General features: G+C 37.5%; 1 pseudogene; it reads right to left on the bottom strand.

The window, feature by feature from the left end:
* Window positions 1–5,469: 5,469 nt before the first annotated feature.
* Window positions 5,470–8,023, bottom strand: LOC118618775 (annotated as a pseudogene).
* Between the last annotated feature and the right edge of the window lie 4,274 nt (window positions 8,024–12,297).

The raw sequence follows: 12,297 nt of genomic DNA, 5'->3' as shown, positions 1-12,297 counted from the left end.
CACACTCCAAAATAATGTTTAATCTGGGCACCCCTTACCCCTGAAGTGGAGCTTGGCATATAAAATTCATCATCACAGGCAGATAACAATCTTTTCTTTTTCTTTTTCTTTCTTTGGCAATATTTAAATTGTTTCCAAGTGACTTTTTTTAAACATTAAAAAACATTTTTTGCCCTGGCCGGTTTGGCTCAGCGGTTGGAGCGTCCGCCTGTGGTCCGGAGAGACCCGGGTTCGGTTCGCACTAAGGGCATGTACCTCGGTTGCAGTTTGTCCCCGGCCCTGGTTGGTCATGCTGGTGGCAGCCACTCGATGTGTCCCTCTCTCTCTCTTCCTCTCTCTCCCTCCCACTCTATCTGTACAAAAAATGGAAAAATGTCCTTGGGTGAGGATAAAAAAAACAAAAACATTGTTTTTTTCTTTCTTGGTTTTTAGAGAGGAAGGGAGAGATAGAAACATTGATGAGAGAGAACATCGGCTGACTGCCTCCTGCATGGCCCCCACTGGGGATCAGGCCCACATCCTGGGCATATGCCCTGACCAGGAGTCGAACCGGTGACCTCTCGGTTCATGGGTTGATGCTCAACCACTGAGCCACACCGGCCAGGCACCAAGTGCCTTTTAAACTTTTAAGTTTTTAAGCTTTCATTTGTAAGTGTATTATTAGAAACTGGTATCTGTTAGTTTAGTTGGGTTTTGCACATTTGTTCAAATCATATTTTAGAAAATCTTTACTACTAGGTCTTGCACAAAAAATTAAGTAGTTCAAATAAAGTCTAAGATCACTTATTGCAGTGAATGCTATACTTAATATTATTGCTATTTATATCTCCAGATCCAGCATTTGAACTTCAACACAGCTTTATAATTTTGTTTACTTTATCATTTTTCTCTTCTAATAGTAAAACCATCCAGCCCTGGCAGTGTGGCTAAGTTTGTTGGAGCATTGTCCTATACCAAAGGGTGTTGAGTTTGATTCCTGGTGAGGATGCTTGCCGATCGACGTTTCTCTTTCTCTCTCTTTCTCTCTCTCTCTCTCCCTCCCTTCCTCTCTCAAAAAATAAATAAAATAAAAGAATTAATAATAAAACCATCTACATTAAGAAAAATTTGTACCAGTTCAGTTATAGTGTTATAATTGTCCTACTAGAAAAGTGCCACATTTTCTAACATCTTTTCTGAAAAGCACACTAAAAGTTTAACAAAACTTATTTGAAAGTCTTAAAAATCATAGCACTTTTGCTAACAGCAGAAAAATACTTTCATAGTTCTCTTTATATCTATGAACTATATTAATATAAAATGAAACTATAAAACATTCGACATCAATTTTCCCACAAAAGTGAAAAGATTGATCATCACATTCCATGTAGTCAAAAGAGATGCCCATGCACAAAAGATCGAATGACTCTGCATTAGCTAATGTGTGCATTTATCACATCTGCTCCACTGTTTCCTGAGATCACGTGTAGTAGTTGGCTACGGTAGTTCTTGCAATGTGAACATTTCTTGCTAAGGATTTGTGTTTTGCACTCTGCTATTTTCTAATCTACTATGGTAGCCAGTTTCCAAATGGACCCCCAATAGTTCTTCCCCCTGGTATTCACATTCTTGTGTAGCACTCTCACACTGAATATGACTGACACGTGTAGCCAGTAGGATACTACATAAGTGCTGAAGTGTAACTTCTGAGGCTAGGTCATAGAAGACATAGCTTCTACCTTGCTACCTCTTGGATCACTCACTCTGGGAGGAGCTGGCTGTTATGTCTTGAGGACACTAGCACAGTCCCCATGGAGAGGTCCCCATAATGAGGAATTGAGAACTTCTACCAATAGATCACCTGGCCACACTTGTGAGTGAGCTATCACTTCAAGAATGCTATTTAAATAAAATAATATAGTATGTAACTTGGGGGGTGGTGGCTTTTTTTTAGTCAGCATAATTTTATGGGGTGGGATCATAGCTTTTTCTGTGGTGTTTGGCTAGAGTAGTGTGGTTATTGTCTAAAACGTTTTCCATTTTAGTAGACTGACTCTTTCCTGGTCCTTTAGCTAGAGAGAACAGGGTTCTTTTAGGGCTTTGTTGGGTCTGCACCCATTGACAATTATGGGTTACCACGTTCTTCAGCTCCAAGTCAGAGACATGAGACAAAAAGAAAATCCAAGGAATTAACCATCATATTATTTCTCAGATCCCAAGTCTTCTAGCCAATCCGCCTCCTTTTTCTACCTTACAGAGTCTTCTTATGTTTGTTTTGTATATAATGTCAGGGTTTTCAGTTGTAGTTAGTTGGGTAAGTTAGGGAAAATTTTATCTACTCTATCTTCCTGAAAGTGCGAGACCTCAGGGCTGCCTCTTTTTTTTTTTTTTTCTTTTTAATTTTTTTTTTCAATTTTTTGTTCAGGTAGAGTGGGAGGGAGAGAGAGGAAGAGAGAGAGAGGGAGAGAGAGAGGGAGAGGGAGAGAGAGAGAGAGAGAGAGAGAGAGAGAGAGAGAGAAAAACATCAACATGAAAGGGACACATCGAGTGGCTGCCACCCGCACGACCTACCAGGGCCAGGGACAAACTACAATCGAGGTACGTGCCCTTGGCGGGAACCAAACCCAGGTCTCTCTGGACCGCAGGCCAACACTCTAACCACTGAGCCAAACCAGCCAGGGCAGCTGCCTCTTAACTATGAAAGAAAAAAATGACTTTTTGTTATGTACCTTTATACTTTTTTGTCTCTAGGGTTTGAATATTTCAGCTTTAGTAGAGTACATGTTTATCTTTATTCATTTATTCAACTCTTACAATTCAGTTAAAACAAATAAAAATAACAATTCAGCTAAAACAGTAGAAATAATCTAGCTCGTTGGACAGTCCATGTTACTTCTGATTGTTTTTATGCGTATTTGGATGGGTTGAGAGAAGAAGATGAGAGAGTCTGAGGGGTCACGAGCAGTTTTGTACTGGTTCCCAAGGTATTTCTAGGAACCTCACATTCATCAGAAAGTCTCTTCCACCACTGAATTATATCCCTGTGGTCTTATAACATGTGTTTTCTAATGGAAAAGTTTAATATTGGCTATACTGTTTAAGCAACTATCCAATGGATAACAAATAGCTCCTATATTCATTGGCCTTGAGTATGGCCTCCCCTTATAAATTACTGGCCAGTTTGTGGGGACCCAGCAAGACTGTACCAATAGCTTTTCTTTTTTGTCCCCATTGTTTTCCAGTAGCTTTCCTTAATTTTAGGTGAAGACTTCAGGGCCATGCTGAGTGGATTACAGATTGAAAAGACATTTGGATTAGCACAGAGCCAAAATGGAACCAAATACTCATACTTCACGCAGGGTGTGGGGAAACATTACCCCAACTGTGCAATGAATTATTGTAACATCAGAATTGCCTACTTTTAATTTAAAAAGACATCCAGGCTAAACATAACTTCTTAGACCTTCAATGTCAGTATTTTAACTTGACTTTCTCTTTGTACTCTCCAAGGAAAACATCAGTGTTAAAATGGACTATGGGCTTTTGCCCATACTCTTTTTTAAAAATATGTTTTTATTGATATTACAGAGAGAGAATGGGAGCGGGAGAGAGAAGGAAACATCGATGAGAGAGAATCATCAATTGGCTGCTTCCTCATGCCCCTCACTGGAGATTTGGCCCACACACCTGAACATGTGCCCTGACCAGAGATTGAACCGGGCTGGGACCTTTGGTGTAGGGGACGACACTGAACCGAGCCATACCACCTGGCTGCCCATACTCTTTTGAACTTCAGTGTCTCCTCCCTGATTTATCTTTATTTTTCAGAATATACATGATCTTTTGGTTGTAATTTTCTTTGATTTTCTATTTATTTCACCTTTTTCATAAGAACAACTCACGATATCTAGTTTTTCTACCCTTATCCTAGCCTTTATGGGATTGCTTATATCACAGTCATCTAACATTAGTGACAACTACTTTTTATATAGTCCTTTGTACCCCAAATTACCCCCTCTCAGTAGTATCTGCAAAAGAAATCTAAGAACAAGCTCTTGTTCTTCTAAGGTAATTTTAAGGCTTTGGTTGCTAGTATCAGATTTGTTCTACCTAACTTACTGTTTTTTTTCCCCTTTTTTCTATTTTATGTAGATGTTTCTTGTCTTGATTATCAAGACCTGGTTACCCCTACATCTATCTAGTATAACTTTGATTTCTTTATTTGTAGATCCTTGACTTTTTCTTGGCAGTTGATAACTCAGATTCCCCTAGCTATGTAGATCTGTTCCCCAATCTAAGGCTTACTCCCAGTGAAGTGTCTGTGGGCTCCCTAATGTCTGATTCCCAGACTCTGGCTTATTTTTTTATTATCTACCCAAATTACCAGCTTTTGGACCCTTAACGTATTTCTGATCTTCACCGTCCTTACACAATCACATGTGGCGATTTTGTGAAAGGTAAACTCCTTCTTGCCAGATGTGGTTCTAGGACCCGATCCAACCCTGCCCAGGCCTATGTCTACACTGGATCACTCCACTTTCCACATTTAGTTGATAATGAAACCCTGTCAATTTTGTGTCCTAAAAATTTCTAAAGCCTATTCCCTCAGCATTAGGCAGGACTACTTCTGTTACAAATTACGGAAACACAATTTAAGCTAGCTTTGCAAAAAAGGAAATTTATTGTTTTCATTACTAGAAAAGTCCAGAAATTTGGAAGATTTGAAGTCAGGGTAGGCTTCAGAGTCAAAGAGGTCCCTATACTCAAACAGTGTCATCAAGAACCTGCTTATCTCCGCCCTGGCCAGTTTGGCTCAGCAGTTGAGCATCAGCCTGCGGACCAGAGAGTCCTGGGTTGGGTTCCCGCTAGGGGCACGTACCAAAAACAAAAAACAAAAACAACAAAACCTGCCTATCTCCATCTCTCAGACTTGTGCCTTCTGTGCAGGCTTCAGTCTTTGGCAAGTAGAGTTTTCTGTGGTGGGAAAGACCTCACTCTGGAGCTCCAGGCTTACACAGTGCTGACAGCACGTGACCTCAGGGGTGGGAAGGACACTTACTTGGGCAGGATTTGAGCTTTTTATCTTGTACTATTGATTAGATAAGTGAACCAATGCATCATTACAAATTATATTACAAAGTGAAAACTCAATCCATAGAGATGAGCTAAGTAGAAAAAAACACCTGTTAATTAGGCAGCAGGTGGGAAGAGTATGGTCACAGTATCGAACACTGTCCAGGGGACAAGCCGGGGAAGAACTATAAAGTGTTGATTGGAGTGAATATGGAGGTCAGTGATGCATTTGACAAGAGGAGTTTTGTTGAAACTCATAGCCAGAATGTGGTGGGTCGTGAAATGAAAGGGAGATGAAGAAATAAAGAGGAGCAGAAAGAGAGGGAGCTCATAGGAGGGGAGATGTTTCTAGTAGAGAGAGGCAGTTTGAAGATACAGGACAGAGAAGGTACTTGTGAAGTCATAAGAATTGGCCACTTATTCCTCTGAAACAGGAGGGAGAAAAAGAAAATTCATATATAGATAAGGTCTGCATTATTGTTCCAGTGGCAGGAATTTGAGGAAGTCCTTCTGATGGCTTTTGTTTCTTCATGAAAACAGAAGTCTGATTTTCTTAGATCGCCTGCTGAGTGATTTGTCAGGACTGGGAGTGGATTTGCCTGTGTGGCAGAATTCAGAAGTTTGAGAAGAATAGAGAAGACTTCATCTATGTCATAGAGGTGTGGAAAATAGGAAGTAACATAATTAGGAAGACATAATCCTGTAGTTTCTTTTCAATGCCAAGAACCCTTTTGATCAAAAAAACTATAGCAGATTCATCTACTTGTCTGATTTGTCTCAGAGGATAGCTGGAGGAGATAGAGTAGGTCTTAGCCAGGGTTGGAAGGACAATGGGATAAGGCATTTAAGACTATTCTCAATATATAGTCTTTTCTGCCTTTTTTTCCGTGTACAGTGATACCTCAGTTCTCGAACATAATTCGTTCCAGGAGGACGGTCGAGAACCGAATTGTTCGAGAACTGAAGCAATGAAACCCAATAGGAAAGCGTGACTCCACAAAGCGTGACTCTCTCTCTGCACTCACACTGCTGACGCAAGCAAGGCGCGCTGGGCCGAATGAACGCCATTCGGCTCAACTCGGCTCATCTCGGAAGTTCGAGTTCCAAATATTTGTTCGGATTCCGAGACAAAAGTTTCTCGAATCTCCTGGTCGAATACCGATTTGGTCGAAAACCGAGGCATTCGAGAACCGAGGTATCACTGTATTCCATGGATGTTGATCTGATTAAGTAATACTTATCATTTTTATTTTCTTAGAGAATTCTGTATTTTATATATACTTTAAAAGTTTTAACTTACGAGTCGGAGATAGTATTTTGTAAAGAAAATAGTCACCATGCTGGACATTACATCTCTGTAACTTAATTATTTTATAAGTGGAAGTTTGTGCCTTTGACTACCTTCACTCATTTAACCCACCCAAACCCATCACCATTGGCAACCACCAATCTGTTCTCTGTATCTTACTTTTTATTTTTAAGATTCCACATATAAGTGAGATCATACAGTATTTGTCTTTCTCTGTCTCATGTATTTCACTTAGCATAATGTCATCAAAGTCCATCCATGTCATCAAAAATGGCAGGATTTCTTTCTTTGTTATGGCTGAATATTATTCCATTGTGAATGCATACCATTTTCTTTATCCATTGATGGACACTTAAGTTGTTTCCATGTCTTGGCTATTGTAAATAATGCTGCAATCAACATAAGGGTACAAATATATTTTTGAGGTAGTGATTTCATTTCTTGGGAATAAATACTGAGAAGTAGAATTGCTGGATCACATGACAGTTATTTTTACTTTTTGAGGAAACTTCATACTGTTTTTCATAGAGGCTGCACCAGTTTGTGTTTTCACCATGAAATGAAAAAGTGCTCGAGAGTTGTCTTTTCTTCACATCCTCGCCAGGCCTTGTTATTTGTCGTTTTTAAAACAGCCATTCTAACAGTTGTTCGGGTATTTGATTTGCATTTTCCTGATTATTGGTGATGTTGAGCACCTTTTCATCTACCTGTTGGCTTTCTGCATGCCTTCTTTGGACAAATGTTTATTCAAATTCTCTGCCAATTTTAAAATCAGGTTGTTATTGTTTTTTTTTTGTTTTTTTTTGCTATTGAATTGTATGAGTCCTTTATATATTTTGGATATTAACCCCTTATCAGATATATGATTTACAATATTTCTGCCACTCAAGTTGCTCTTTCATTTTGTTGATGGTTTCCTTTGCTGTGCAGAAGCTTTTTAGTTTGATGTCCCACTTGTTTACTTTTGCTTTTGCTGCCTTTACTTTTAGAGTCAAATCCAAAAAGTAATTGTCAAGAAGCTTACTGACTACGTTTTCTTTTAAGAATTTTGTTTCAGGTGTTATGTTCAAGTCTTTAATGCATTTTGAGTTCATTTATGTGTGTGGTGTAATAAGATAGGGGTCCAATTTCATTCTTTTGCATGTCACTGTATAGTTTTCCCAACATTGTTTATTAAAGAAACCAGCTTTTCCCCATTATGCATTCTTGGCTGCTTTTTTATTTCTTATGTTTTTGATTTAATAAAGTTTTATTTTTCAAAATGTACACCTGGAGACCTGTTGTTGATGCATCTTCTCCAGCAGCTGGGGCATCCCCACCTTTTGTGTTCCTGGTATAAATTACTTGAGCTTCTGTGCTTTGAGACTAGTTTAATAAGCCCCTTGCCGAGGAGCTCCTGAGGGGGGCCCTGGCCAAGGAGCTGCGGATCTTCAGTCTCTCAGAGACGACAGCCAGGATTATGAGCTTATAGTTGGGAACCTCCTTACAGAGCTTGTCATATGTTGCTTTGTCAAACAAGACTAGGTTGTTGAGCTTGTCCCGGACTTTGCCTTTTGTCCACTTCTTCCTTTTGGCTTTGCCCCTGGACTTGTTCACTGGGTCCTTGTCTTTCTTGGCCGACTTCTCAGCATCTTTCTTCTTCTTGTCGTCCTTGGGTGGCATAGCGAAACCCTGGGAGCGGCGGCGACCACCGCGGCCTCCACAAGATGTCCTTGGCTGCTTTTTAAAATTAATTGACCAAGTACACATGTGTTTATTTCTGGGCTCTATTCTGTTTCATTGGTCTCTGTGGGAGTGACTTAAATATTAATGTGTGATCATTTTTATTTATACTCTGTAAGAGAAAGTAGGGATTTTATTAAATTTGCCCTAGTTTCTTTTGTTTAGGACTTATATATATGGCTTTTTCCACTCCCAAAGAATCATTGGAAAATTTTTTACATGTTATATTTTAAGAGTTAAAAGGCTGTACTTACTGAGGGAATCATGTGGAATAGGGAAATATCAGAAAGTTCTATTTTATGATTTCTGAAATTGGAATTAAGAACTGATATTTGGATTGCTATCCAGCTAGCAACTTCGTAGCTTTGGGTATAGCTTCGTTGCACAATACTAACTGGTATGAATACAATAGAACTGAAGAGGTTAATTTTCTTTCTGCAAAAATGTTTTGGTAGAGTGTTAGTGAGTGGGTGGGATAATGGGCATATGGACATTTTTGTACATGGCATGGGGAGGTGCATATCATTATGACCTGTATGAAAGGCTATTTGGTAATATCAAAAGCCTTAAATATGCACATACCCTTTGTTGCAGAAATACTGCTGCTAAGAATGTATCCCATGACAATAATATAAACAAGAAAGCAAAAATATATCTATCTATATATCAAGAAAGCATAGATATTTATTACATATTATTTAAATAGAAAAAATGGAAATAATGTAAATTTTGAATAATAGTAATTTGTGCAGATATTGGTATATCTATACAATAGCTGGCATATTATGCAGGTGTTTAGTAAAAACACAAATGTGCATATATATAAAATTTGTACTTAAAAACTTAAAGAAGCTAGTACACCTGAAACTAATATAAAATAATATTGAATGTAAACTGTAATTGAGAAATGAAAAGAACAACAACAAAAGAAACATTTAAGATCTGGACAAGAGTTAGTCAAGGTAACAGCAGGATATGGATGGCAGACTCAACTTGACTAATTTGAACGGAGTTCAATACAGAAATTATTTAGAAAGTGTAGGCAGGATATAAAGAATCAAAAAGGAATAATACAAAACCTAGAGCTGGTAAGAGTGTGGAGGATATATACTTGCCACCTCTAGGCCACCTGAAAGGTCCAAAGGAAGGGGCTGCCATGTGTGATGGCCTTTTTATAGGATTTGTGACTTCTCCTAAAGGGATGTAGCCTTCCCACAGCAACTCTACATTGTGGTTGCTGGGGAATGAATATCTTGGCCTCTCTTTCCTTTTTACCCATATCATCTTTAAGAAAATTTTTTTTTCTTTATTGATTTTAGTGGGGGGGGGGGAGAGAAAGAGAAACATTGATGAGAGAGAACATTGATTGGCCGCCTCCTGCATGCTCCCACTGGGGATTGGGCCCACAACCTGGGTGTGTGCCCTGACCAGGAATTGAACCAGCAACCTCCTGGTGTATGTGTCGATGCTCAACCACTGAGCCACACTGGCCAGGCCCCATACCATCTTAACAGTGTTCTTCATTCACTGAGCTTAACCAAAAACCAGACTAAAATGGGGTTCTTTGATGTGGTCCAGTTATATCAGTCTCTAAAGGCACAGAGAAGTGGGTACAGGATTGAGAGTGGATCTAGAGGGACAAACAGAAAATATCCAGCTCAACAGATGTACACCGACATATTAATAGAGTTTATTCTGGGCAGTGGGATTATGGGTTCATATACTTGTTTTTTTCTTGGAAATTAAAAAACACATTTATAAATTCTAAATAACCCATGGTTTAGAAAGAAATCAAAAGAAAAGTTAAAAAGGATTTGAACTGAATTGAAATGAAAACACAACACATCAAAACTTGTAGAATATTGTTGCTAAAGCAGTACTTAGTGGAACATTTATAGCACTAAATGCCTATCGTATTAGAAATAAAGAGAAGTCTCAAATAAATGATCTTAGCTTCCACCTTAGAAAACTGGGTAAAGAAGAGCAGATGATACCCAAAGTAAACAAAGAAAAAAAATAATAAAGAGAAGAGTACAAATCAATGAAATAGAAAACCGAAACAGTAGAGAAAAATCAATGAAACCAAAATATGGTTCTTTGAAGAGATCAGTTAAAGGGATAAATCTCTAGCCAGAGTTGTCAAGAAAATAAGAGAGACCAGAAACAAGTTATAAATAACAGGAAGGAGAGAGGAAGTCACAAAAGGTCTTATAGCTATTGAAAGGATCATAAGGGACTATTATGAATGACATTATTTATGCCAATACATTACAACTTAGATGAAATGGAAATTTCTTTGAAAGATGCATACTACTAAAGCTCACTCAAGAGAACTAGATTACCTGAATAGTCCTATCTATTAAAGAAACTGAATGTGTATTCAATGTAGTAAATAACCTTTTCATAAAGAAAATTCGAGTCCCAGATGGCTTCAATACCATCACTACATGAACACTTCCAGAAAACTGAAGAGGAAGGAATACTTTTCAATTCATACTATGACACCAGATTACTCTGATATGAATAAGAGAATAAAACTATAGACTAAATCAAAATTTTAGCATATCAAATACAACGATATATAAAAAGCATACATTGTGACCAATGGAATTTAACTCAAAGGTAAAATATTGGTTTAACATTGCAAGTCAATCAATAAAAATGAACATATTAACAAACAAAAAAAGAAAAGAAAATCCATATGTTCATCTCATTGGAATACATAAATAACATTTGACAAAATCCAACACTTATTCATTTTTTAAAAATTGATTTCAGTGAGAGGAGAGGAGAGAGAGAGACAGAGAACGAGAGATCAATTGGTTGCTTCCCATATGTGCCCCAACCAGGGAATCAAACCAGCCACCTTTTGGTGCACTGGACAATGCTCCAACCAACTGAGCCACACTGGCCAGGGCCCAACATCCATTCTTGATAAAAATATTCTGCAAACCAGGAATAGAAAGGATCTCTCTCAACTTGATAAAGAGCATCTATGAAAAATTTAGCACTAACATCATCACAGGCAAAGACTCAATGCACTGCTTCTAAGATCAGGAACAAAGCAAGGATGTCTCTTCTCATAAATTTCCATTCAGTTAGTTTACTGAAGGTACTAGCTAGTGAAATCAGGCAAGAGAAATAAATAAAAGACACCCAAATTAGAAGGGAAGAATAACATTTTTGACAGATGATGTTATTATTCATGCAGAAAATATGATGAATTCTACAAAAATAATGCTAAATGTGACTTTATCAAGGTTGCAGAATATAAGATATTCAATTGTACTGTTACGTTATGTCATATGTATTATATTATATACTATATATTATAATCAATTCTATTTCTAGAAACTAGTAATGAACAATTAGAAATTTAAATAAATAATACTATTAATTTAGTTTAAAAAATATGAAATGCTTAGGGATAAATCCGACAGGAGATGTGTAACACTTATATACTGGAAACTACCAAATAATACTAAGAGAAATTAAAGACCTAAATAAATGGAGAGATATATATGCTGTTATGGGTAGTTAGACTCAATATTGTTAAGATGTCAAGTGTCCCTAAATTGATCTACAGATTCAATGCAATTGCAATTAAAATCTTAACAGATCTTTTTATAGAAATTAATAAGTTGATCTTAAAATTTATATGGAAATGCAAAGAATATAGAATAGCCAAAACAATTTTCAAAAACAAACAAAGGTCATGGGCTAATACAACCTTTGTTCAATGTTTATTATAATGCTAAGTAATCAAGACTGTGGCAGCCCTGGCCAGTTTGGCTCAGCGGTTGAGCGTTGGCCTGTGGACCAGAGAGTCCCGGGTTCGGTTCCCGCTAGGGGCACATAACACACACACACACACAAAATAAAATAAAATAAAATAAAATAAAAATAAAAAGAAACATGCGGTCTAAAAGAACACCAATAATTAAAAAAAAAAAAAAAGACTGTGGCTTTCAGGTAAGTAGATCGATGTAACAGAGTTGAGAGTCCAGAAATATACCCACACTTTTCAGTAGAGGAAAAAAAACCTTTTTAAATAAATAGTTCTGGAATAATTGGATATCTATATGCAAGAAAAAATAAACTTTGACCAATACTTTGTACCATATATAAAAATAAACTAAAGGTGGCTTATAGAGCTACTGTAAAATCTAAAATTATAAAACTGATAGAGGAAAATACACAGGAAAATCTATGAC

Source organism: Molossus molossus, unplaced genomic scaffold (genome assembly GCF_014108415.1).
Source record: "Molossus molossus isolate mMolMol1 unplaced genomic scaffold, mMolMol1.p scaffold_m16_p_1, whole genome shotgun sequence".
NCBI lineage: Eukaryota > Metazoa > Chordata > Mammalia > Chiroptera > Molossidae > Molossus > Molossus molossus.
Note: the sequence above shows the minus strand (reverse complement) of the source record. Positions and strands in the feature narration are given on the sequence as shown.